At 37.2% G+C, this 21,052-nt stretch overlaps 1 long non-coding RNA gene and 1 pseudogene across 2 annotated transcripts in view; both read left to right on the top strand.

The window, feature by feature from the left end:
• LOC135274005 (uncharacterized) overlaps positions 1–21,052 on the top strand; it is a 348,490-nt gene that overhangs the window by 70,711 nt on the left and 256,727 nt on the right. The gene's annotated exons all lie outside the window — the stretch shown is intronic.
• On the top strand, positions 13,569–17,814 carry LOC105712585 (large ribosomal subunit protein P1-like; annotated as a pseudogene).

Here is a 21,052-nt window from a genome sequence, read left to right as displayed (position 1 = left end):
CTGGGCAGAGAAATAAACATGGTGGGTGGTGAGAGGAAACTTGAGTGGGCTTCTCTTAGGTGCTAAGAGAATCTTAAATCTTAAAAGTTCCCTAACACCTCATTAACTTCTCCAGACACTGGGATGTATACTTGAAACAGAAGGCTTAGTTAGAAGTATTCTTTAGTGGGCCAACAGTCCTCTCGATATAGGGATTTAGAGGCCAGAGGAGCGTCTGTCTTGAGACCATGACAGTTGTAAAGCTACAGGTAACTCTTTTTCACATACTAGAAGTTCTATCGACTTAGGAATGTAAGAGTTAGAAGAGAAGTCTAATCCAAATATGTTCCCTGCCCAAGAGCCATCTTGAATAGCCAACAGTTATGTTTCAAAAACTAATTATGCCAACATATAATATTAAGATTCTGCTTTCAATGACTTTATAATCCATGAAGAAACATTAAGATATAAACCTATGAAACTTAGCAAACAGGATAAAAAGATCGCAAATGTCAAAAGAGAAAAATAATAAAGGCTACTAATGATTGGATGTTTACTGTGTATCAAGCATGGTGCCAAATGCTTTACATACTTTATTCTATTTAAGCCTTGTAATTCTACAAGGAAGAAATATTTTATATTATCCTCATTTTGCAGATGAAGGAACCAAATTGCGAAAAGGTTGAGTAACTTGCATAGGGTTAGACAGCTAGAAATGGTACAGGAAGGATTTAAAATCAGACAGTCTCATGCCAGAGTTTATACCCTGGGTGTTCAGAGCCACTGCTTTGTATTGAGGAGCATGTAAGAGCAGTGGTTGTTCAGAGGAGCTAGAGAGTACTATATTGTGTGATGCAATGAACAAAGAAAACCATTTACAGTGGTGGTATGATTTCAGCTGGCCCTGAAAAGAAGTTTGAATGTAGATAGAAGACAAACTTGGGGAGTTCATCACGTGAATCTCAGTGCTTCAGAAGTCCTTAAGAAACAACTAGATGAACTGTGGCTATAGAAAATACTCAAGGTCTTCTGTGATAAGAGCCCTTGGCCCCAGAGTACCACCAGGATCATGCTTTGTCCCAGACTCTGAGCTAACATCTGGTTAGTCTAAAACTAATAATGCAGCAGGAAGAAGTCCAAAAAGGTTAAGCTCTTCATGAAATCCTAACTTTGAACCATCTCTTTTCACCTAGTATATATATATATGTATATATATACACATATATACACACACACATATATGTACATATATAGTATATACATATACAGTATATACATATGTATATATATGTATACCAAGCTGTATGGTTGCTTGGCAAATGTTTCCCTAAAGCAGTGTTTCCCAAGGAACATTATTTGATATTTATCATTCTTCCTTTTATTTGACAAATGTTTTTTATTGAGTGCTTACTATGTGGGTAGTAGTGGTGAGCAAAACCAAGCCCTGCCTTCACCAAGCTGAGTCCAGAGCTGAGATTCCCTGTGGGTCTAGTGGGAAAACAGCATTTATATGGGCCCTGTGGTAGCACATACAAGAGGATGAAAAAGAAGGCAAATGTGGCTGGACAAAGATGGCAAAGAGGAGCACCATGTGAAATGAGGCCTGGGATTTAGTATAGACTGGATTAAATAAAGTTAAACAGGTTTTTAAAAAAATTATAAGTCTTCTTGGAATCATCAGTAATAGAATATGTTGTGAATTCTCAAGAAGGATATTAGATACATATCCTGAAGTTACTTTTACACAGGGCATATAGAGACTCTCATGTTTCCCTATTAGGAAGTACTACTTGTCTGTATCTAAAGGTACAATGCACTAGATGAGTGGGGTGTTTAAAGTGAGGCCAGTGTAATAATTTTGTTCCAGAAGTTAAGAAGATTGGTATTAAGTCTCCTAAAATTCAGAGCTTCCTAATCTCTGAAGGATTTTGAAAGGGACTTCAAATTGGAATGAAGGCTGTTTACATAAATAGCATGTAATACCATACAGAAATATGGCCAATGTTGTCAATTGATTTTTCATCACTTAAAAAAAGGTATTTAATAATTTATTCCAGTTTCCATAAAAGGGGGCTTGTTTCAATATTTCTAAATATAAAAGGAAAAGTATAAATGCAGGAGGAATTAATTATATTCATGATTCTAGCTAGAATTAAGGCTAAGAATTACTAATCTTTGGGGGACAGCCTAGGTTCTTAATCTGCTAGGGAAAAAACATAGTTAATGTGCACTAGATGAGAATTACATTTTAGAGGAAGAACTTCAGGAAAACTTACTTAGAGAGGAAATACATAAAATTGACTATTATGGGTGTCTTTCTGTATAAATATTATTGCAAAGATTACTCATTGATTAACTTTTGCATATTAAATATGCCTAACTAGAATTTGAAAGTCATAAGCCTATTTCATTTATATGGCTTTGGAAAACGTTTTGACCTATTTAGGTAGTTGAGTTATAAACCTTAAGGCAGCAACTTTAGAGGTATAGCAAAAAAGAAGTCACATTCTTTGTACTTTGTGAGATGTTGATTGAATGGGTTCACTTTATTGCTGTGACACATTAACTGCTCCATACATTAACTTTGCTGATACTTAAAAAAATAAAAAAGAAACAATACTACCCAAATATTTACTGAGTGCTTCTGTATTTCAGGATGAAAGTAAAGTGCAACACAATTCCTACAGCAATCCAATGAGGCAGGTATTAATAGAGAATTTAAGTATTGTGTTTAATGTTAAACAGTGGGTACGTAGCCAAATTACAACTGGGACTCATGTCTAGTTGACTCTAGAATCTAAGCTCATGTTAAAGGATCATTTTTTTAAAATGTGAAATAATGACCCACATGTAAATATAAAATAAACACGTCAAAGATTTGATTTAACTCTTTAAATAAATGAAGGAACCAGTAAGATGTTACCAGTTCAAAAGAGCACCCAAAGAAGAGACATGGTCTAAATTAGAAACTGAATTTGCAAATTGACACAGAAGTGGCTGCTTATCTTTAGGTTTGATGAACAATGAAAAGCCATCTTTAAACCTCCACTCAACAGAATTTACATATCTATAGACAATACTTTTTTGGTTATTAGTTCTTATGCTATCAGTTATGTCCAACTTACACAGTTGTAAAATAGACTCAGAGTCACCAGAGAATGGGGTAACTTGGAAAGGTATGCTTTAAACAATGCATATATCCTGGCCAGTAACCCTGTGCATGAAGAACATAAACAACTTTTATTTCAGAAAAGTTCTATGCTCTTCAAAAATAGAGACTTTATCTTTCTAACATCTGTTTTGTAGCTCTCAAAGCAGGTCTTAATAAACACCTGTTGATGTTATCTTCATTAATTGCTGGCCTTTAGGGTTTTGCTTTTGTTTTTCAAAAGTAACTAGTATCTAGATTTCAAAAATTTTTTTACCTCACACAGTTTTTAACTTCCAAATCAGGATCTCAAACTTAGTAGCATTTCCAGAGTTCCACTTAGCATTGAGGCATAGGTTAGTGTTTTAATTAAGTCTCAAGCTACATCAACAATGTAGTGATGGGGTGCAGGAAATGCTCCCCCAAAATATGGTACGTTGCTATACTAAGTGTTTTAAGCTAAAGGAAAGTGAGAAAACTGTAGAAAGTCTCTGACCTTCTCCCACTTCCTCTTTTTTGAAGAACTTCATGTGACAGATGTCCTGTCCTATGCCCAGAAGGAAATACTACATAGAGAGACCAAGAAGAATCTCAATAAACAGGCCTTACTATGTATTTCCAGTTGGTTATCAATAGGTCATACCATTTTTTTGTCCAATTTTACTTCATGACTGTCCATTCTTTATCAAACCTAAATGGAAAAATACAATTTTCCCTGGATTTTCGGGTCTTATTTCCAAAGACTCCTATGTCACAAAAAACTTTTCTTAAGTAAGTTTGTTATGCTTTTCTCTTACTAATCTGCCTTTTGTTATAAAGATGTCAGCCATGAACCTTGAAATGAGTGAGGAAAAGATGTTACTTTTCCTCCTTTGCAACAGCTAGCTGTGCTAATCAAAGACAGAGTTATAAAAAAATCTGTCTGAGGGTTAAGTTCTTCCTAGTTGATGCAAAAGGTTTAATGAACTCATGTTCTGTTCTTCTTGAGGTAACATATGACACTTTTTTCTTACAAATCCTTTGAGTGGTAGTTGTCTGGAATATTAAGGGAGTTTAATAAATGCTATATTCTTAGATATTATCTTCTCTTTCCTTTCTTAAATCAGAAAAAATTAGAAGACCATGGATATACCTATGTATAATCACCAAGGTTTGTCCCTGAGTTTTACATTTATAATTAATATGTGTATTTCTTAATAAATTATTTTTTGCAAAAATAGATGGCAGGACCTGATTTGGCATACAAGCTATAATTTGTTGACTCCTGGTTTGGGATATAGGTTCTGGAGTTGGACTGATGGGTTTGAATCAAAGCTCTGCCCCTTACTGTGAGACCCTAGGTGAGTTACTAAACATCTCTGTGCCTTACATTTGTTACCTCTGTAATAGGGATGAGAGAACCTACTCTGGAGGAAATAAACCTATACAGTGATCAGAACACTGTCTGGCATACAGTAAGATCTTACTTGGGATTAGCTTTTACTAGTCTGTTTTCAACAAGAATCTTTCAAAGGACTGTCACATCATTTATCTGATTGCTACTTTGTCTTTTTTTTGAGACAGAGTCTCTCTCTGTCACCCAAGCTAGAGTGCAGTGGCATGATCTTGGTTCACTGGAACCTCTGCCTCTTGGGTTCTAAGTATTCCTCTGCCTCAGCCTCTCAAGTAGCTGGGATTATAGGCTCGTGCCACTGCACCTGGCTAACTTTTGTATTTTTAGTAGAGACAGAGTTTACCATGTTGGCCAGGCTGGTCTTGAACTCCACACCTCAGATGATCCACCCACCTCATCCTCCCAAAATGCTGAGATTACAGGCATGAGCCGCCACACCTGGCCTGATTACTTCTTCACTGAACTAATGAAGTAAGTTCAATGAAGATGATGATTAACCCCAGGTGTTGTTCATGTTAATTAATTATTTTCATTTTATTTCATTTTTGTTAATAGGTATAATTTTTTTCTACAAAGATCACATATTATCTATATAATGACATTTTAAAATATCTTGAAAAGAAATTAGAAAACTACAAAAACAAAGTTTCATGTTAGGGAAGAAAATGAATGAAAATCTGTTTTCCAGAACCTCAATCAGACTAAGACTCCTGGAGCAGTGAGTTTGGCAAAATTACTAAAAAGAAACCTAAAATCAAATCAAATCAAATTATTGATGGTTCTAAGTTTTCAGTGCTCATGTGCTGGGTTTTTCTATTGTCTTTTGTTAGGTTTTGTTTTTTGTCTAGCTTTCTGACTTTCCAAAGGAACAAAACTGGTTCTGAGAGTCTGATATAAGTGAATATATAGCATCTTTTTGCATTTCTGGTCATGAGCTGCCTAATAAACAGTTGATTTTTTTTTCAGGAACATGCTTCATGTCCAAAATTTCTAAATATTTGGCCATAAAATGAGGATGGCCACAAATATCTTTCAATGAGTAAACTCTGTGCAGAGTCACTACACTTACAAGCTAGGGCCAGAATGGGAATTGCACACACAGCTATTGTTTAATCCAGCTGATGTTTCCCCTAATAGAATCTGGATCTCCTCAGCCACAGCTGGCTAATTACAAGCTCTATAAATTATTTTTCTCTCATTTGAATGCTTTTGGAATCCACAGCCCAATATGGAATCAATAATAATTCTTTTAACTTCTTGCAAAGCCTGAAGAATCATGCCTGAATATTTCTATTTCAACTTCTGAAACCTGAGGGAAATAAGAGGAGAGGAGGTTTGAAAATAAAAGCAAACTTTAATATTGTGATAGAGAGCTTATGGCTGAGCAAAAAGATAAAGAGACTGGACCTCAAAATTAGAGCTCCAAAATGCCATGCTCCTCATCTTTGGTCCAATCGAGTTGTCACAAATGAGAAAGAGGGTTAATTATCGTATAATTGTAAAACAAATTTGAACAAAGCATAGTTTAAATTCTGCAGTACTGTAGAAATAGAAAAAATCTTTTGCATTCTGCAGTGGTGTATGCTTTTTGAATCATTTCCAAATGATTTATTATCTGATCTCCAAAGTAAAACCCAGTGAGGTAGCAGAGAAGACATTCTTTTGATAAAATAAAAACAGTAAGTGAGAGGTTAGTGACAGAGGCCAGCGAGAAACCAGAATTACTGATTCCAAATCTAAGGTTCTCTCCGTTAAAGCTAATTCCCCACAGCAATGCTGCCACCAGCATATTCACATAGTACACTGCCTAATTAAATCCAGATGGCTCATGAATCTCTTCTGGCTCCATCTGGGTTAATGTAGAAAATGAAGGAGAAGCAGTTCCTCTGCTTGTGCATTTTAAAGGGAAGTGGTAAGTTTTGATTATCAAAGGGAATCAGAATAATCTCTTTCTTTATCATAAAAAGTCAGTCTCCTCACATAAGTATATTAATGCTCCTAGCATATTAGTAGCATACCACAGCTGCCCAAATCAAATCATTTAAAAAAAATCGAGGCACAAAACTCCAGAGTACAAATAAACCTATTAAACAACCATTGAGAGCTAATTTCCTTAAGGACCTTCATGACCAAAAATGAAGTTTCCTCACTTATGTTTATGTAAGACATTCCAAGCAACTTAATCAGTTGGAGGGCAAATTGTAGAACTTAGGAGGCAAATGTGTCCAAGATGCTTTTAGTATTCTCTGAGTATAAGACATGGGAATATAGTGTTCTGGTTCAAAGCCAATCTGCCTGAGTTCAAACCTCAACTCTGCTGCTTAGTAGCTGGGTGATGTTAGACAAGTTGCTTACTCTCTCCAACCCTCAGTGCTTTCATGCTTTTCTAAATACTAAAAGTGAGGTTAACAACATAACCTTCTTCATCGAGCTGTGGTAGGATCAAGTGAGATAAAACTCATATTCTCATGCTATATATAAAAACATTCTATAGTATTCAGTAATATTAATTTGAATATCTATTTTTGATTATACGGCATATATAAAATGTCCCCCCAAAATCTTGAAGCTTAACATTTTATGTAGGTCAAAGTCATTCTATCAACTGAAGAGGAGTTTGGGCATCATTTGATTCATAAGTGTATTAATCCATTTTCACACTGCTCTTAAAGACCATACCCAAGACTGGGCAATATACAAAAGAAGTTCAGCCATGTAGACTTAAAATTCCACATGGCTGGGGAGGCCTCACAATCATGGCAGAAGGCAAGGAGGAGCAAGTCACATCTTAAGTGAATGGCAGCAGGCCAAAAGAGAGCTTGTGCAGAGAAATTCCCATTTTCAAAACCATCAGATCTCTTGAGACCCATTCACTATCACGAGAACAGCACAGGAAAGACCTGCCCACATGATTTAATCATCTCCCACCAGGTCCCTCCCACAACACGTGGGAATTATGGGAGCTACAAGATGAGATTTGGGTGAGACATAGAGCCAAGCCATATCACTAAGTATTGCATTAGTGCCTACTATCCATCAGGAAATAAGAAGCAAACCCTCACTAACCCTAAAAGAGTTCCTATCTCTAATGAATAGGATGCAACAAGAGATACTATCAGATCATATAGGTTTATTTTCAAATTAGTGGTGTTTACTAGTGTTTCTCAAAACTGGCATCCATCTACCCCTGTCCACAGATATATTTTTACTCAGGGTCTCTCTGTGAATGTTTTACTTTTTTTTGAAAATCTTTCAGAATTAATTAATATAAACATAGTCTTGATTATTTTGGTGGTAACGTACATCTGAGTACTGCCACAAGATTTCAGTGCCAAAGTGTACATATTTGTACTTGCAATTATGATTGTGTGAAGTCCAATTTATGTCACTTTTGTTTGTGCTTACTAATTAAGATTAACCAATAAGTAAAGCATTGAAGCCAACTAAATGCAAATTGATGTCAGAAGGCTGTATGAATAGTTGAAATAAAAAAAGCAGTGGAAGAAGAATTTGAATTATCACATGGAACAAGATAATAATAGGGATGCTTATCTCAAAACAATGTAGGATATTATAGGGGTTCTCATATTCGTGTTAAAGTAAAGGAAAAACACACAAAAATGATGGTGTTTATTTGTCAATTTTATTATTTGATGTAATTTATAAATGTATTTTGTTCCCATTGTTATATAAATGACATAAGGTAAGAGTTTATATTATACCTTCTATGGCCTTTCTAAAATCACATCCTGGTTCTGGCAGGTTTTTGTAGATTCTTTTGAACCTTCTGCATAAACATTTCATCTGCAAATAGTTTATTTCTTCCATTCCAATCCAAATGGCTTTCTTCTTTCTTTTTTTTTAACATATTGCATTGGCTAGTACAACGTTGAATGACATTGATGACTTCATATTGATGAGAATCAACTTTTATTCTTGGTACAAGTCTGTCTTTCTTTGCCTACCAGCCCTCATCCAGCATCACTCTCTGCAGACTTACAGAGTGTTTGATCCACTGATCACATAACACTGCACAGACAAAAGAACCCATTTTAAAGCAAAGGAGGTACAGCAGTGGGCATATGACAATGAGATCTCTGCTCATGTCTCATACTGTATCATACAGGAGCTGCAGGACTGAAAGACTGGTGAATTGTCTGTTAAAATGCCAGCTTATAAATGGTACCCAATGAAGATGAGATGCTGTCCCTGAGAATCCAGTATACACTCTAAATAAAGACAATTATACAGTGCTGTGTCCACACCTGGTAAAATACATGGGCCAAGGAACCAAGGAATGGAAAAGGAATACCTGTGTTTCCCATCACTCCTAGTGATCTACTTAGGGGAATTTTGCTTACCATTCCCACAACTCTGGGTACTGTAGACAAATAGGCAAGAGGAACAGGCAAGAGTCCCATTGACCTCCTTCTTCCAAGGCTCCTTCTACTGAGGGACCAGCTGGCAAGAAAAGAAGTTAATTAACCCTAATTATTAAGTGATAGGGTTGTTGTTACACTTGGAAGAAACACTATTCAGTAAAACAAAAAGACTGGTAGTCTAGATTACAAGCTCTCAATTTGAGTTCAAATGCTTTTTTAAAAAATCATCACTTCCAACAGGGGCAGAGGCTCACTCTGTATATATCCAGACCTGTTGACAAAACGCAGCTATAATACATCAAACATTTGTCTGTATATTTAAGGAAATGGAGGAGAGAGGAAGAGCAGCAGAAAGGTTACCAAAGCAGGGTGTATTCATCCATTCTCAAGCTGCTATAAAGAAATACGTAAGACTGGGTAATTTATAAAGAAAGAGCTTTAAATTGACTCACAGTTCTGTATGGCTGAGGAGGCTTCAAGAAACTTAATTATCATGGCGGAAGGCACCTCTTCACAGGGCAGCAGGAGAAAGAATGGGTGCAAGCAGGGGAAAAGCCAGACACTTACAAAACCATCAGATCTCGTGAGACTCGCTCATTATCATGGGAACAGCATGGGGGAAACTGTCCCTAGGATTCAGTTACCTCTACCTGGTCCTGCCCTTGACATGTAGGGATTATGGGGATTACAACCCAAGGTGAGAATTGGGTGAGGACAGAGCCAAACTGTATCACAGGGTAAGAATGACTGGGGCATTCATGTTCATATAAGAATTAAATTATTCTATTTAATTTAATTAAATTCTATCACGTGTTAAGCAGCACAGTGATAAGTGTATAGAGGGAAACACAGATCCTTAGGACAATAGCTTGTCTTCAGCACTAGCATCTTCACTAAAATGAAGACTTCTGTGCCCTCATTTGTCTTGATCCACCTCTCCTGGTCATGAAGACCTGTCTTCCTAGAGGGTGTTAGGCTATTTCCTCTTTCTCATATCTTGTTTATGTGCTTTGTTAGTCTCTCCACATTCATGAGGATATTTTTTTGCCCCTCTATCTTCTTCACTGTTTTATCCATAGCACCTAGCACAGTGCCTAACACATAGAGTTTCACTATATTAAATGAATGGGTGACTTACCAATGGTAAAGCTGTAGAATGGAATGGCATTCTATTTAAAATCATACTATAAGTGGATAATTACTAGTCATGTATTATTAATCTGTAAATAACCAGGTTACTGATTAGTACATGCAATATAATCTCATTTTTAAGAGACTGATAAAAAATACATAAATTATCATGCCGGTAATCTCTGGAACATGGCAATAGGGGTGATTAAATATTCTTTACTGATAGTTTTAACTGTATTTTCTATTTTTCTTTGCAATGGATCTATATTGCCATTTTAAACAAGCATAAATTTATTTCTAATAATAAAATGATAAACTTATCTATTGAGGCTTATTCTTATTGCCTATGTGGAAAAGCAAAATCATTTTATCTATGACTGAAAGTGGAGTAACTAATATTTACCTCGGGACTGTATATAGTTCTCAATTGGATACCATTTTGCCTCCTCAGCAGGCATTTGGCAGTGTCTGGAAATCATTTTGATTTTCATAATTTGGGATGTGACAGTTGTCAGTTTAAGAGTATAGTGGGTAAAGGCCAAAGATGATGCTTAACATCTAGTTTGCACAGGACAGCCTCCTCTAGCAAAGAATTATCTGGTCTATATAATAGAGTTGATGTTGAGAAACTCTGTGCTAATATAACTGGTATTTTGATGCTGAAGGGCTCTCAGATAATAAAATTCAGGACTTCAGCTTCAGGTTAGTGGAAGAAATGTTTTTAGTCACCAAACATGTAACTGGTCACTCTGGTTAAAGATTAGTCTTGCATTTATTCAAAATGGAGTTCACAAAAATATATTTTAAAGATATTCCTTTACATTACAGCTATATGTAGATATAATTCATTGGGAAAGGAGAGGTGTCATAAAGAACAACTGTTAATAGATAAAGCAAAATTATATTGGCTGTTTTCATTTGGTAGGTTCTTAGTAAATTATTGAGATAAGAGTGAACCATTCAAGGCCAACTTAATGTTCACTAATGAACAACTTCGTTTCATTGTTAGTTATCCAAAAGGAGGTTCTGGTAGCCAGGGTTGCTGAATATTTCACAATGAAAGTTTCTCAATCTCCCTTTGTAAATATCTTTTAAAATAGAGACTAGATGAGAATTTGGGCATCATCTCTGAATGCAAAATGTGCTTAATTTATTTATAAGTCACATTTATTAAGAGAAATTATATGATATAGAAGAGTCATAGAAACATGTTTGTACATATAGTTGCTGTTTAATTAAATTAATTGATTTCTGTAATGTGCCATTTTGGGTAAAAACAGTAACATTGTAGAATCTTTCTAAGAGATTCACTTTCTATTCTCACAGACTGACAATGCCACTCAAGTGGATTACTGCAAAGCATCCTAACTAGTCCTCCCACCTCTACTTTATAATGAAGACATTGCTCATAAATTCAAGTAAATCTGAGTGTTAGTTTCCTCAAATGCACAATGAGGATAATATCTGTTCCATGGAGTAATGCCGAGGGTTCAAGAAAATGGCATATATAAAGCACCTAAAGTAGTGATGAACACATAGTAGGTGCTCAATAATAAGAACTTAATACAAAATAAAAGTGCCCATGCTGGTGGAGTGATTCATTTCACCCACCACTCAGACATTTATGTTTGCATAATGCTATATTTATATAAGCCTATGTCTGAAATCCTGGGAATTTGCCAGACTGCAAGCACAAGAAGGCCCCAGCTCATGGGAGCATGAAAATTATTTGCTCCAACCTCTTTCCTACCCCTTCTATTTTCTGAGAAGTAATATACCTTGGACTAGTGTAAACCACTATCTTGAGTAGAGATACCTTTTTTTCTAAGTTGTTTTGTCTCTGTTTAGTAAAATAACTAAAAGAATCAGAAAATAGATTCCATTCCATTCACTATCAGAGAAAATGAAAATATACCAACAGTATTGAGTCTTACACAATAATGTGCTCAGCAGAAATTAATAACTATTATTTGTTGAGGTTTATCTCTTTTCACTTACCCCTCACACCAGCCCTAAAAATTGCCATTATTTACCCTATTTTACAGATGAGAAAGTTGGGTTTTAGACAGATTGTGATTTACTCAATGTTAAATGGCTATAAGCTACATGATTTAGAATTAATTTCAGGTTTCTCTGACTTGTATGCAGACTGACTCTTAGCAGAAATGTATTAGGAGGAAACTAGATAAGCTAAAATTTGTTTAATCTGCCCAGGAGTAATTAAAGGTTGAGAAGAAGTTAAAGTTTTCGTCTGGATCAAAGAAAGTTCTTTGGTTTTTTTTTTAAGAACTCAAAATAGTTGACTGACTCATGAGCTCTCCCTAGTCATGCTAAATTTTCAGGGTGTTTTTGCCTAAGTTTTCTCTCCTCAAAGCTAATGATTTCCTCCTCAGCGCTGATGTAGTTTTGTGCTAACCCAAAGGAAGGAAGGAATTACCCGAAGAGATATGAACTATAGCTTAATTCTAGACTCTATGTATGGGTCTGAGTATTCCCTGGCCCAGCCATAAGTCTTCTCTTTCCTTTTTCTAAACAGTAAACCCTTGAAGTCAGTTGCAGTAAAATCACAGTTCATTGCTGGGATAAGCTACATGCAACTAAGGAACAATCAAAATCATAGTTAACCCCAAACCCTTAAAATACCTAATAAATGGTGTGTGAACATTTTGAAAAGAAATTACTGTTTCCTTAATTTCCCCTCCAATCATGAGAGTCATTTCCCCCATCTTTGCTTATTCTGGCAGCTATTCAAGACCAGCTTTCATTGCTATTCACTCTCTTTATTATATCTGCAACATGTTTGAATAGTCATAGTTCTGTGCTCAGCTTTGTAATTAGATGGAGTGATGAAAATAACTTTTACTTGAGTCCAATTTTCTCTGTATAAAAATAACTCTTTGAATCTTCTGATGTAATAAATTATAGAAAACTTTAGGTAGGATTGGGTCTAAAATTGGAGTCTGATTAGGGCCAGATGCTTCTAAGTGGTATCAGAACCATCTTTCCCATTGTATTCATTCATTGTAGACTCAGATGCTATGTCATAATTAATCTCATTGGTTCTGCAAATTTGAAGATTTATGGTGGATGACTAGTAGGACATAGTTATCATCTTACACATGAATTTATGTCCTATAATTGCTCTGCAAACAAAATAGCCAATTTATAATATTGAGGATTGGGGAATCAAATTCTCAAGCTTCTTTCAGGCCTGCTGTTTATTTACCTCTGTTTCTGTATATAGATATATAACACAATATATTCCAATGAAATTTTGAATTTGGGTCTTTAGCTTTTAAAAACTTCACATTTTCTAAAATTGTGTCAGGAGAGAAGATTCTTGTCTCCTCATTCAGCTTGCTAAAGGCATTACATGGTATTAGAATTAATATCTGAATGCATACTATGAAACTCTTTAACTTGATCCAACAATAACAATACTAGTAAATAATTTACATCTTCATAGCACTGTAAATTACACAGTAAATTCGGGATGGCAAACTGAAATCACTATAAGGCTAGTCAGGTGACCTAAATGGGTGAAGCTGGGCGAGGATATGGAAAACGAGACAAAGTATGCATGAGAGTTTATACACTGGAATATCTGATGCAATTCAGCAATATACTAGATAGCGCTTTTTAAAACATTGCTCATCCAAATCCAAAGCTGTGAGATCTGAATGAGTACCAAACCTTTCAATGGCTGGAAGATTATCCATAAAAGTCCCTGGGAAGAGAGGAATGACCCCAGAGAGTCAAGTTGCCTTTATTCCCTACAACTCCCTCTGTGTTTCAGGGACAACAGGGCTCCTGGGCCAGCCTTCATTAGGAAAGTGCAAAAGAACTGGAACAGTTCTTTGCTGAAGCACAAAGGCCCTTTGCCTCTTTTGTTAGCTTAGAAGCTTCAATCAGTTTCAGAGTTTCAAAGGTTTAAACACTGGAGTTCCAACTGGGCTAGGATTGAGTAGTGTCCAGGGCACTGAGTAGGAAAGTGAATGTCTCTGCCCACTTAGTAACCCCAAGTTGGTGAAACCTTCCTATGAAGGTCAAAACATGATGTTTTATGATTTGAGCCATGAGAAGAGCAGCAGAGAACAGGGTGGTGAGATATCACTTTACCCTTCACTTTCAACAACTATTTATTACTTGGTGACCTTTGAAATAACATAAACAACCTTTCTTAAGGACTTACTAAAACCCATTCTCTAGCATCATACATTCAGAGCAGGCAGCTTCCTTTGAAAGTTAAAAAAAGAGTCAGGCTGCCCTAGCTGATAGTTAGCCCGTGATGGACAGACATATAAAAGCCAAGTTAAGTGAAAGGGAAAGAGAAATGAACCATTAGAAAGGGACATGGCAACTCAGAAGAAAAGTCACAGAGGAAGGACTGGGGAAAGCAATCTCCATTGTTTGTTACCCTCAGCTCTTAGCCAAGTCAGGGAGAAGACGGAAGACGATCAGCATACAGAGAACTCACTTATTGTCAGTTTTTCTTACACTCCATTATGGTTAAGAGACCAGATAAACTTTTATTCTCTCTTTAATATGAAGAGGAGGGCAATTATTTATAAAGGACAGTTACAAAGAGGTGCCTTAGTGCCAGATATAATTCATTAACATCCCCTGGCAGACTCCAGTTACCCAGTCCCCACTTATATAAATTAAAATACTGAATCATTCTGTTATATTTGTTAATCACTTCCACAAATATCTATTATCTACCCTATCTACTATGGGCTAGCCACTGCACAAGGCACCAGTGATATAAAGATAAATGAAATGTTAACTTTGTACTCAAGTAGACCATAGTCTAGTGGATGAGACAAAACACTATACCAGTAATGGCAGTATGGGAAAGTGGAAAGAGCCTTCATAACCAGATAGAAAAGGATTTGAATCTGTACTCTGCCACCTGTTAGCTAGCCTAGCTAGCCAAATCTCAGTTTTCTCACTTCTAAAATGGACATACTTTATATAGTATGTAGGACAATTTTCTGAACTAGGAATACCATTTGTCAAATAAAGTAGGTGTTCAATAAATGGGCATTAGTTTACACTTGATACCTTATGTTTGTCCTTCTGGATTCACTCTACTTCTCTCAATCCTGTTCTATACCTAGGAGCTAGGAGGCTGACCTTTATAGATTACATACATTGTGAATTTCATCAGTCTCCATTTACCCTTTGGCTTCCTGTTGGATTCAGTAAATTGAAATCATTGGCAGTAGATGGCAGGACATGAGGAATGTGAGGCTGGGAATGTATTTCCCAGGCTCCTTCATTGCAGAGTTGCTGTGGATCTTTCTACAAAGGGCCACAGCCTTCATAAGGCTCAGGCACTCTCTTTGGCTTGTATTAACTACTTCTTCTCCTTTCTTCATCAAGCTTAGGGTGGAAACACTTTCTAATACTACTAGCACCAGGGTGGTACTGAACTATCAATTGTTGGTTCCCCTAGACCCCGACTATTCCTTTGTTTTATTAAAGTATTCTCAAATTCCCCAGTTGGCGTATGCTGTCTGTTTCCTGCTGAAGGCCCTGATAGATACAAGTGTCATTATTAGTATAGATAACAATGTACTATGAAAATAAAGGATAAACAAATAAAACCACCCTGGAGGATATTGGGAACAGTTCTAGGGGGAGATAGTATCTAAACGACCACCTGACGATGGATAGGAATAAGCAATGTGAATAAAGCTAGAAGAGAACATCCTAGGCAGAGGAATACCATATGCAAAGGTTCAGAGACCAAAAAAAAAAAAGAAAAGAAAAGAAAAAAAAAACACTACATTGTGGGGAAATTTCAAGCTTAGCTATAGCATCGAATAAGAGATGGAAGACTGACAGATGAAGCTGAAGAAGTAAATTGAACCAAGATCACAAAAGACCATGTATGACTTTTTCCTCTAGACAGTGAGATATTATTGAAGGACTTCAACCCAGGTTATAACATCACACTGCATTTTAGAAAATGATACGGAGATAAGATTAGAAAGGGGAAACACTGGAGACAGAAATACCAATAAGCAATTTTGGTAAAAAAAAAATAAGGTAGCCAAATGGGGTGCCTTATTTCCTTTTCCCCTAAACAACTGATTGTTAAACATGGGTTAAGACCACATTAAAAAGGGAAGAGTCCCTTCCCTCAGTTGCTGCCAAGGTGCTTGGTCCTTCTGGAAAAAGCTAAGGCCACATTTGGGTGAGGCCCTCAACCCCCAATGTGGTGAAAGTGAGTCTGGAGCTGCCGTCTACGGTGCCACTTCATCTGGCAAGTAGCACTGTGGGTTACCCAAGCTTGCCTGCATCTTCTGGGCCCTCATTTTGCAGGGCAATGAGGTGACTGTCACGAAGGATAAATTCAATGCCTTCATTAAAGCAGCTGCTGTAACTGTTGAGCCCTTTTGGCCTGGCTTATTTGCAAAAGCCCTGGCCAGTGTCAACATCAGCAGCCTCATTTGCAACAGAAGGGCTAGTAGACCACTCCAGCAGCCTGTGTTGCACAAGCAGGAGATCCTACCCCTTTCACCACTGCTGCCGCAGCTGAGAAGAGGGAAGTGGAAGCAAAGAAAGGAGAATCTGAGGAGTCTGATGAGGACATAGGCTTTGGTCTTTTTGACTAAACTTGTTTTATAATATGTTCAAGAAATAGCTGAACTCTTAATAAATAAACAAAATTGTTTAAATACGTAAAAGAAGAATACCTCTGATAATGATGGTGGAATTTGATGTCTGACTTGTGTAAAGAACAACACACCACCACCAAGAAAAACCTGGCCAAGAACCAACAAGCAAACTAGAACTGCAGGGCAAATTTCAGGACCCGAACGGAAGGCAAATTAGAAGGATCCATGGGATGCCCATGAGGAGCCAAATGAAGGTGGATAAGCACATAGGCACTGAGAGGAGAATCTAAAACATCATGAAGTAGAATGGAGGTTGCTAATTGGTAATAAAAAAAATAGGGGTAGTCTCTAGACCAAGAATCAGAAACCAGGAGCATCACAACAACAGAAGATTATTCAAACATTAAGAGGAGGGTGGGAGATGCCGTATCAAGGCAAAGCCAGAGCCAGAAAGCTCTCAAAATGGTAACATGGCTTCTTGCTAGTTTTTATAAAAGAAGGCTTCCATTTCCTTGCTGGGGAATTACACTGGAATATGTTGCCACCCTCACCATCAAGGTATCTTCTAAAGAGTAAGAAAGGCCAGCATTTAAAGAAACATCCATGGTATAGGGCAGATGTGAGATGAAGTTGTGACATGGTCAACTACTGCCCAGGTGCAGTCTTTGAGCTCATACTCCCATAGTTCAAAAAGTCTTGTGGCCAGTTGTCCAGGGGTAGAAGTCAAAGACAGGCCAATGGGGAACTCTATTTCCTTCCATTATGGTGGGCAGGAATGGCTGCATTGTTTCTGGATCCCAGCGCGAAATGCAATGGTAAGAAAGTATTAAGTATTTCAAGAGGGCAACAGCAGAACTATACACTAAGCACATGCCCAGTGAAGTTGGCCCTCATGATTGAATCACTTTGGTAGTGATGAAAATTGGTCTAACATATTACCTTCTTCTCTTCAGTGCAGATCCTTTCTTGTATTATTCACCACTTTGGAAGACACAGAGATATTGACTGGCTGGTGACCATAGATCTGGTAACTGCAGATTGTCTGGAATCAGAAAACTTAAGACTGAAAAGAAACATGATTTCAGTGACATCTGGCTAATGTAGCATCATAGCAAATGGCAAAAACCGTGAGAAGGCGACTGTTTCCAAGCACAATTAATTGAATGGGCTAAATAATGTAACAATGCAAAATTTTCAGGGATGCAGAACATAGAAGCTTCTTTCTTGCCCACATGATGGTCCAGCGAAGGCCAGGTGGATTTAGTTCCACATAGAGACTGAAGGCTCTATAGTCTTGTCTATCCACTTTCCTCTAGGGCCCTATAATCAACTCCATTTAGTTGGTGGATGGGGAAACAGAATAATAATACAGTTTAGGAGGTCTTCATGGTGCAATACTGAAAGTAGTACCTATCAACTGGACTCAGTTTTCTTTGGTTTGAACTCATTGCGTGACCAACCGCATCTATCCACCAAGGAGACTGGAAAACGTGGTTTTATGCCCACAAGAAAATTAATGCAGTTATTGATGGACACCAGTTACTGATGAACACCAACAGTCTTGGCTGCCTGAAGGCTATTAGTGGTAGCTCCAGTCTACATGAATTCTGTTTAAGAAAATTATTTCCTTCCTTCTTTCCTATATTAACAGATTTTTGTCATAAACTTGCAATACGCAGGCCTGTGCTAAATGCATGGGATTATAATGATGATAATACACAGAACCTATACTCATAGAAAACTAGTCACAAACAGAAAAATGGCAAAAAGAGGGCAATATATCTGCTGCTTGCTTTAGATGGTGTTGCCTCTGGACTGATATGGCTCTGGCTTCTCAGATTGGAGCTCCTTAAAACAATGCTAGATTGTCAGTATCTATTTGTTGGGAGAGTTGGTCCCTTCAAGCTGTGACATTTTAGATTTTTATGTTCCTGAAACTAAGAAGAGCCAGGAAATCAGCTAAGAAGGCTAGGCAGGCATCAGGAATAATGCGAATGAGAGTTAGCAACAGCAGACTGGAATTTAGGGGTAAAATATAGCAGAATAGAGAGCCCACTGGGATAGTAACTTGGGGGCTATTCTCGGACTTAAATAAATATGACTTTATTATGGTTAAGCAGTTAAGTGGATCTTTACAGTAGCTGAAGCACAGTGCCTGTACTCTCAAATATGCAAAAGTCCTCAAACTTTGGAGTACTTAAGAACGATACCAGGAACTTTTAAAAAATTCATATTTCCTGGCCCAAAATTCCATATATGAAGGGCAGGAATCTAGAATATGTATTTTCAGCAAGTGCTTTTAGCTGATTCTGTCTCAGAAACCTTGAGATCGAGATTACATGTCCTGAACAGCTACTGACTGTGGTGAAGAAGCTCAGTGGAGTCAGACTTCCCTGTCTTTTCTCTCCTCTAAGGTGTCATGTGGTAGATCGGGGTGATCAGCATCCTTCTGTCTCAGTTTTTAAAAGTGTCTTAGTGCTATGGCTTGCCACTCTTACTCCCATTTCTGTCACCTTTTTAGTGTTGCCAGCATTTACAGAGAAGTTATGAGAAGAAGGGAGATTGCAATAAAACTTTCTGCTGGTTCTTGGTGTTGGCACACATTTGGACAAAAATTAAGAAGACAAATGAGTCTACAAGACAGCTGGTTCTCAACATCTGGCTAACACTGTGGGCAACACATCTGGATTCAAGGCTCTTCATTCCCCTGTTTGAGTTGGAAAGTTTAGGGTCAGAGAAGCTGTGTTTTTCTCCCTTTAGATAGTTTACCAAAGTAATATCCTCATTGGGTTGACTCAGAGCCACCCCAGGGGATAGATAATTAAGTCCATTCCCTCAAACCACAGACTCAGGCCACCCAGAACTTCAGAAACTGCTGAGAAGACCCTGCCTATCACTCCAAAACATGGTATGGCTGTGCTGCCTCTTACACCTTCTCAGACTACATTTAAAATTTTTTTAAAAAATATTTTGCCTTACAAGGACTGCCCTAGACTCTTACTCTACCCCAATTTAATCTGGAAACAGATGGTAATGGTGGGAGCCAGGATATTCCTACAAAACCATCAGATCCACAATATAGTCAAGAACAACATTTAGGACCTCAGACCCCACCTGGTAGTCCTATCACACCACATCTGCTTGCTTTCGAAATTCCTTTTGCTTCAATTTCAAAATGTGAAGCAGCTGCTATGGTAGAACCCTAAGTGAATAAGTCTGCATACACAAGGAAATGATACTTTATAAGCAGTGGATTCTGCAATTATAACTGGAATACCCTTTCTTGCTACACCTATATCTCTGCAAGAGAAAATGTTTAAGTGAGGTTTTAGCTTTAATTAAAGATTGCTAACTTTCCTTTTCATTGTGGCAGAATCTACAGTTAATTGAGGCCTCTGATGACTAACAGGGAAGAACATCCTATTAAGTTCTGGTATCTCTGGGTTTTGAAAAATAAAAGTCGATCTGGCTGTAATCCAGTTGGAAGAAAGAGAAAATTAGCCAGAAAGACTATCTTAAATAAGGGACAAACCCTAGCATGTTATTTTATTCCTTTGCTGAGAAATTCATTGTACCGCACTCAGAACTCACATTAATCTATATGGAATTTCTGCCAAGTAGGATGGGTACCCAACTACCTAAGGACTGCTCCAGAGGCAAAGCAAATTGAATCTTCAAGTTCTCATATTATCCTGTTTATGAGGAAGACAGTCAAGAATTTGTGGGAGGCTCCTATTTGTGAGCCTTTTCTGACTTCCATACACAGCTCAGGAAGTAATACTACACAAATTCTAGTTATTCACAAAGCAGCAGAGATAGGAGCAGCTCCATGTGTTGTACCTACAATGATAATCAGAGAATAGTCATGGTTAAAGGAATATTCTTGCAAGCCCTTTGATTTTCTTAAAAATAGGGTCCTACCTGCCACTGAGGCTTGAAGAGGGTTCAGATACTGAGCAACTAGTTACTGAGTGCACACTCTGTGTGTGTGTGTATATATATGTGTGTATATGTGTGTGTGTGTGTGTGTGTATATATATATATATATGAAGAAATAACTTTGGGCACTTTTTCAGGCCTCTGTTACTTAATGTTTAAAATGAAAACAATAAAACAACCTCCTAAGTTTTATATATATATATATATATATATATGTGTGTGTGTGTGTGTGTGTGTGTATACATATATATATATATATATATATATATATAGAGAGAGAGAGAGAGAGAGTAACTGAGTATGAGGTATGAGTATGCATTCAGTAACTGGAAACTGTAGAGTAAAGGGAGGTTGGACAAAAGAAAGAAGAATGGGATACCCTGATGTTTAGTAGACCTAAATTACAATCTTGTAAAAGGAGAGCTCTGAGTCTATTAGTTCATTCATCCATTTA

This window comes from Aotus nancymaae, unplaced genomic scaffold (genome assembly GCF_030222135.1).
Source record: "Aotus nancymaae isolate 86718 unplaced genomic scaffold, 86718_ANA_hifiasm-v0.15.2.pri h1tg000010l, whole genome shotgun sequence".
In the NCBI taxonomy this organism is placed as follows: Eukaryota; Metazoa; Chordata; class Mammalia; order Primates; family Aotidae; genus Aotus; species Aotus nancymaae.
This window is presented reverse-complemented; position numbering and strand designations above follow the sequence as displayed.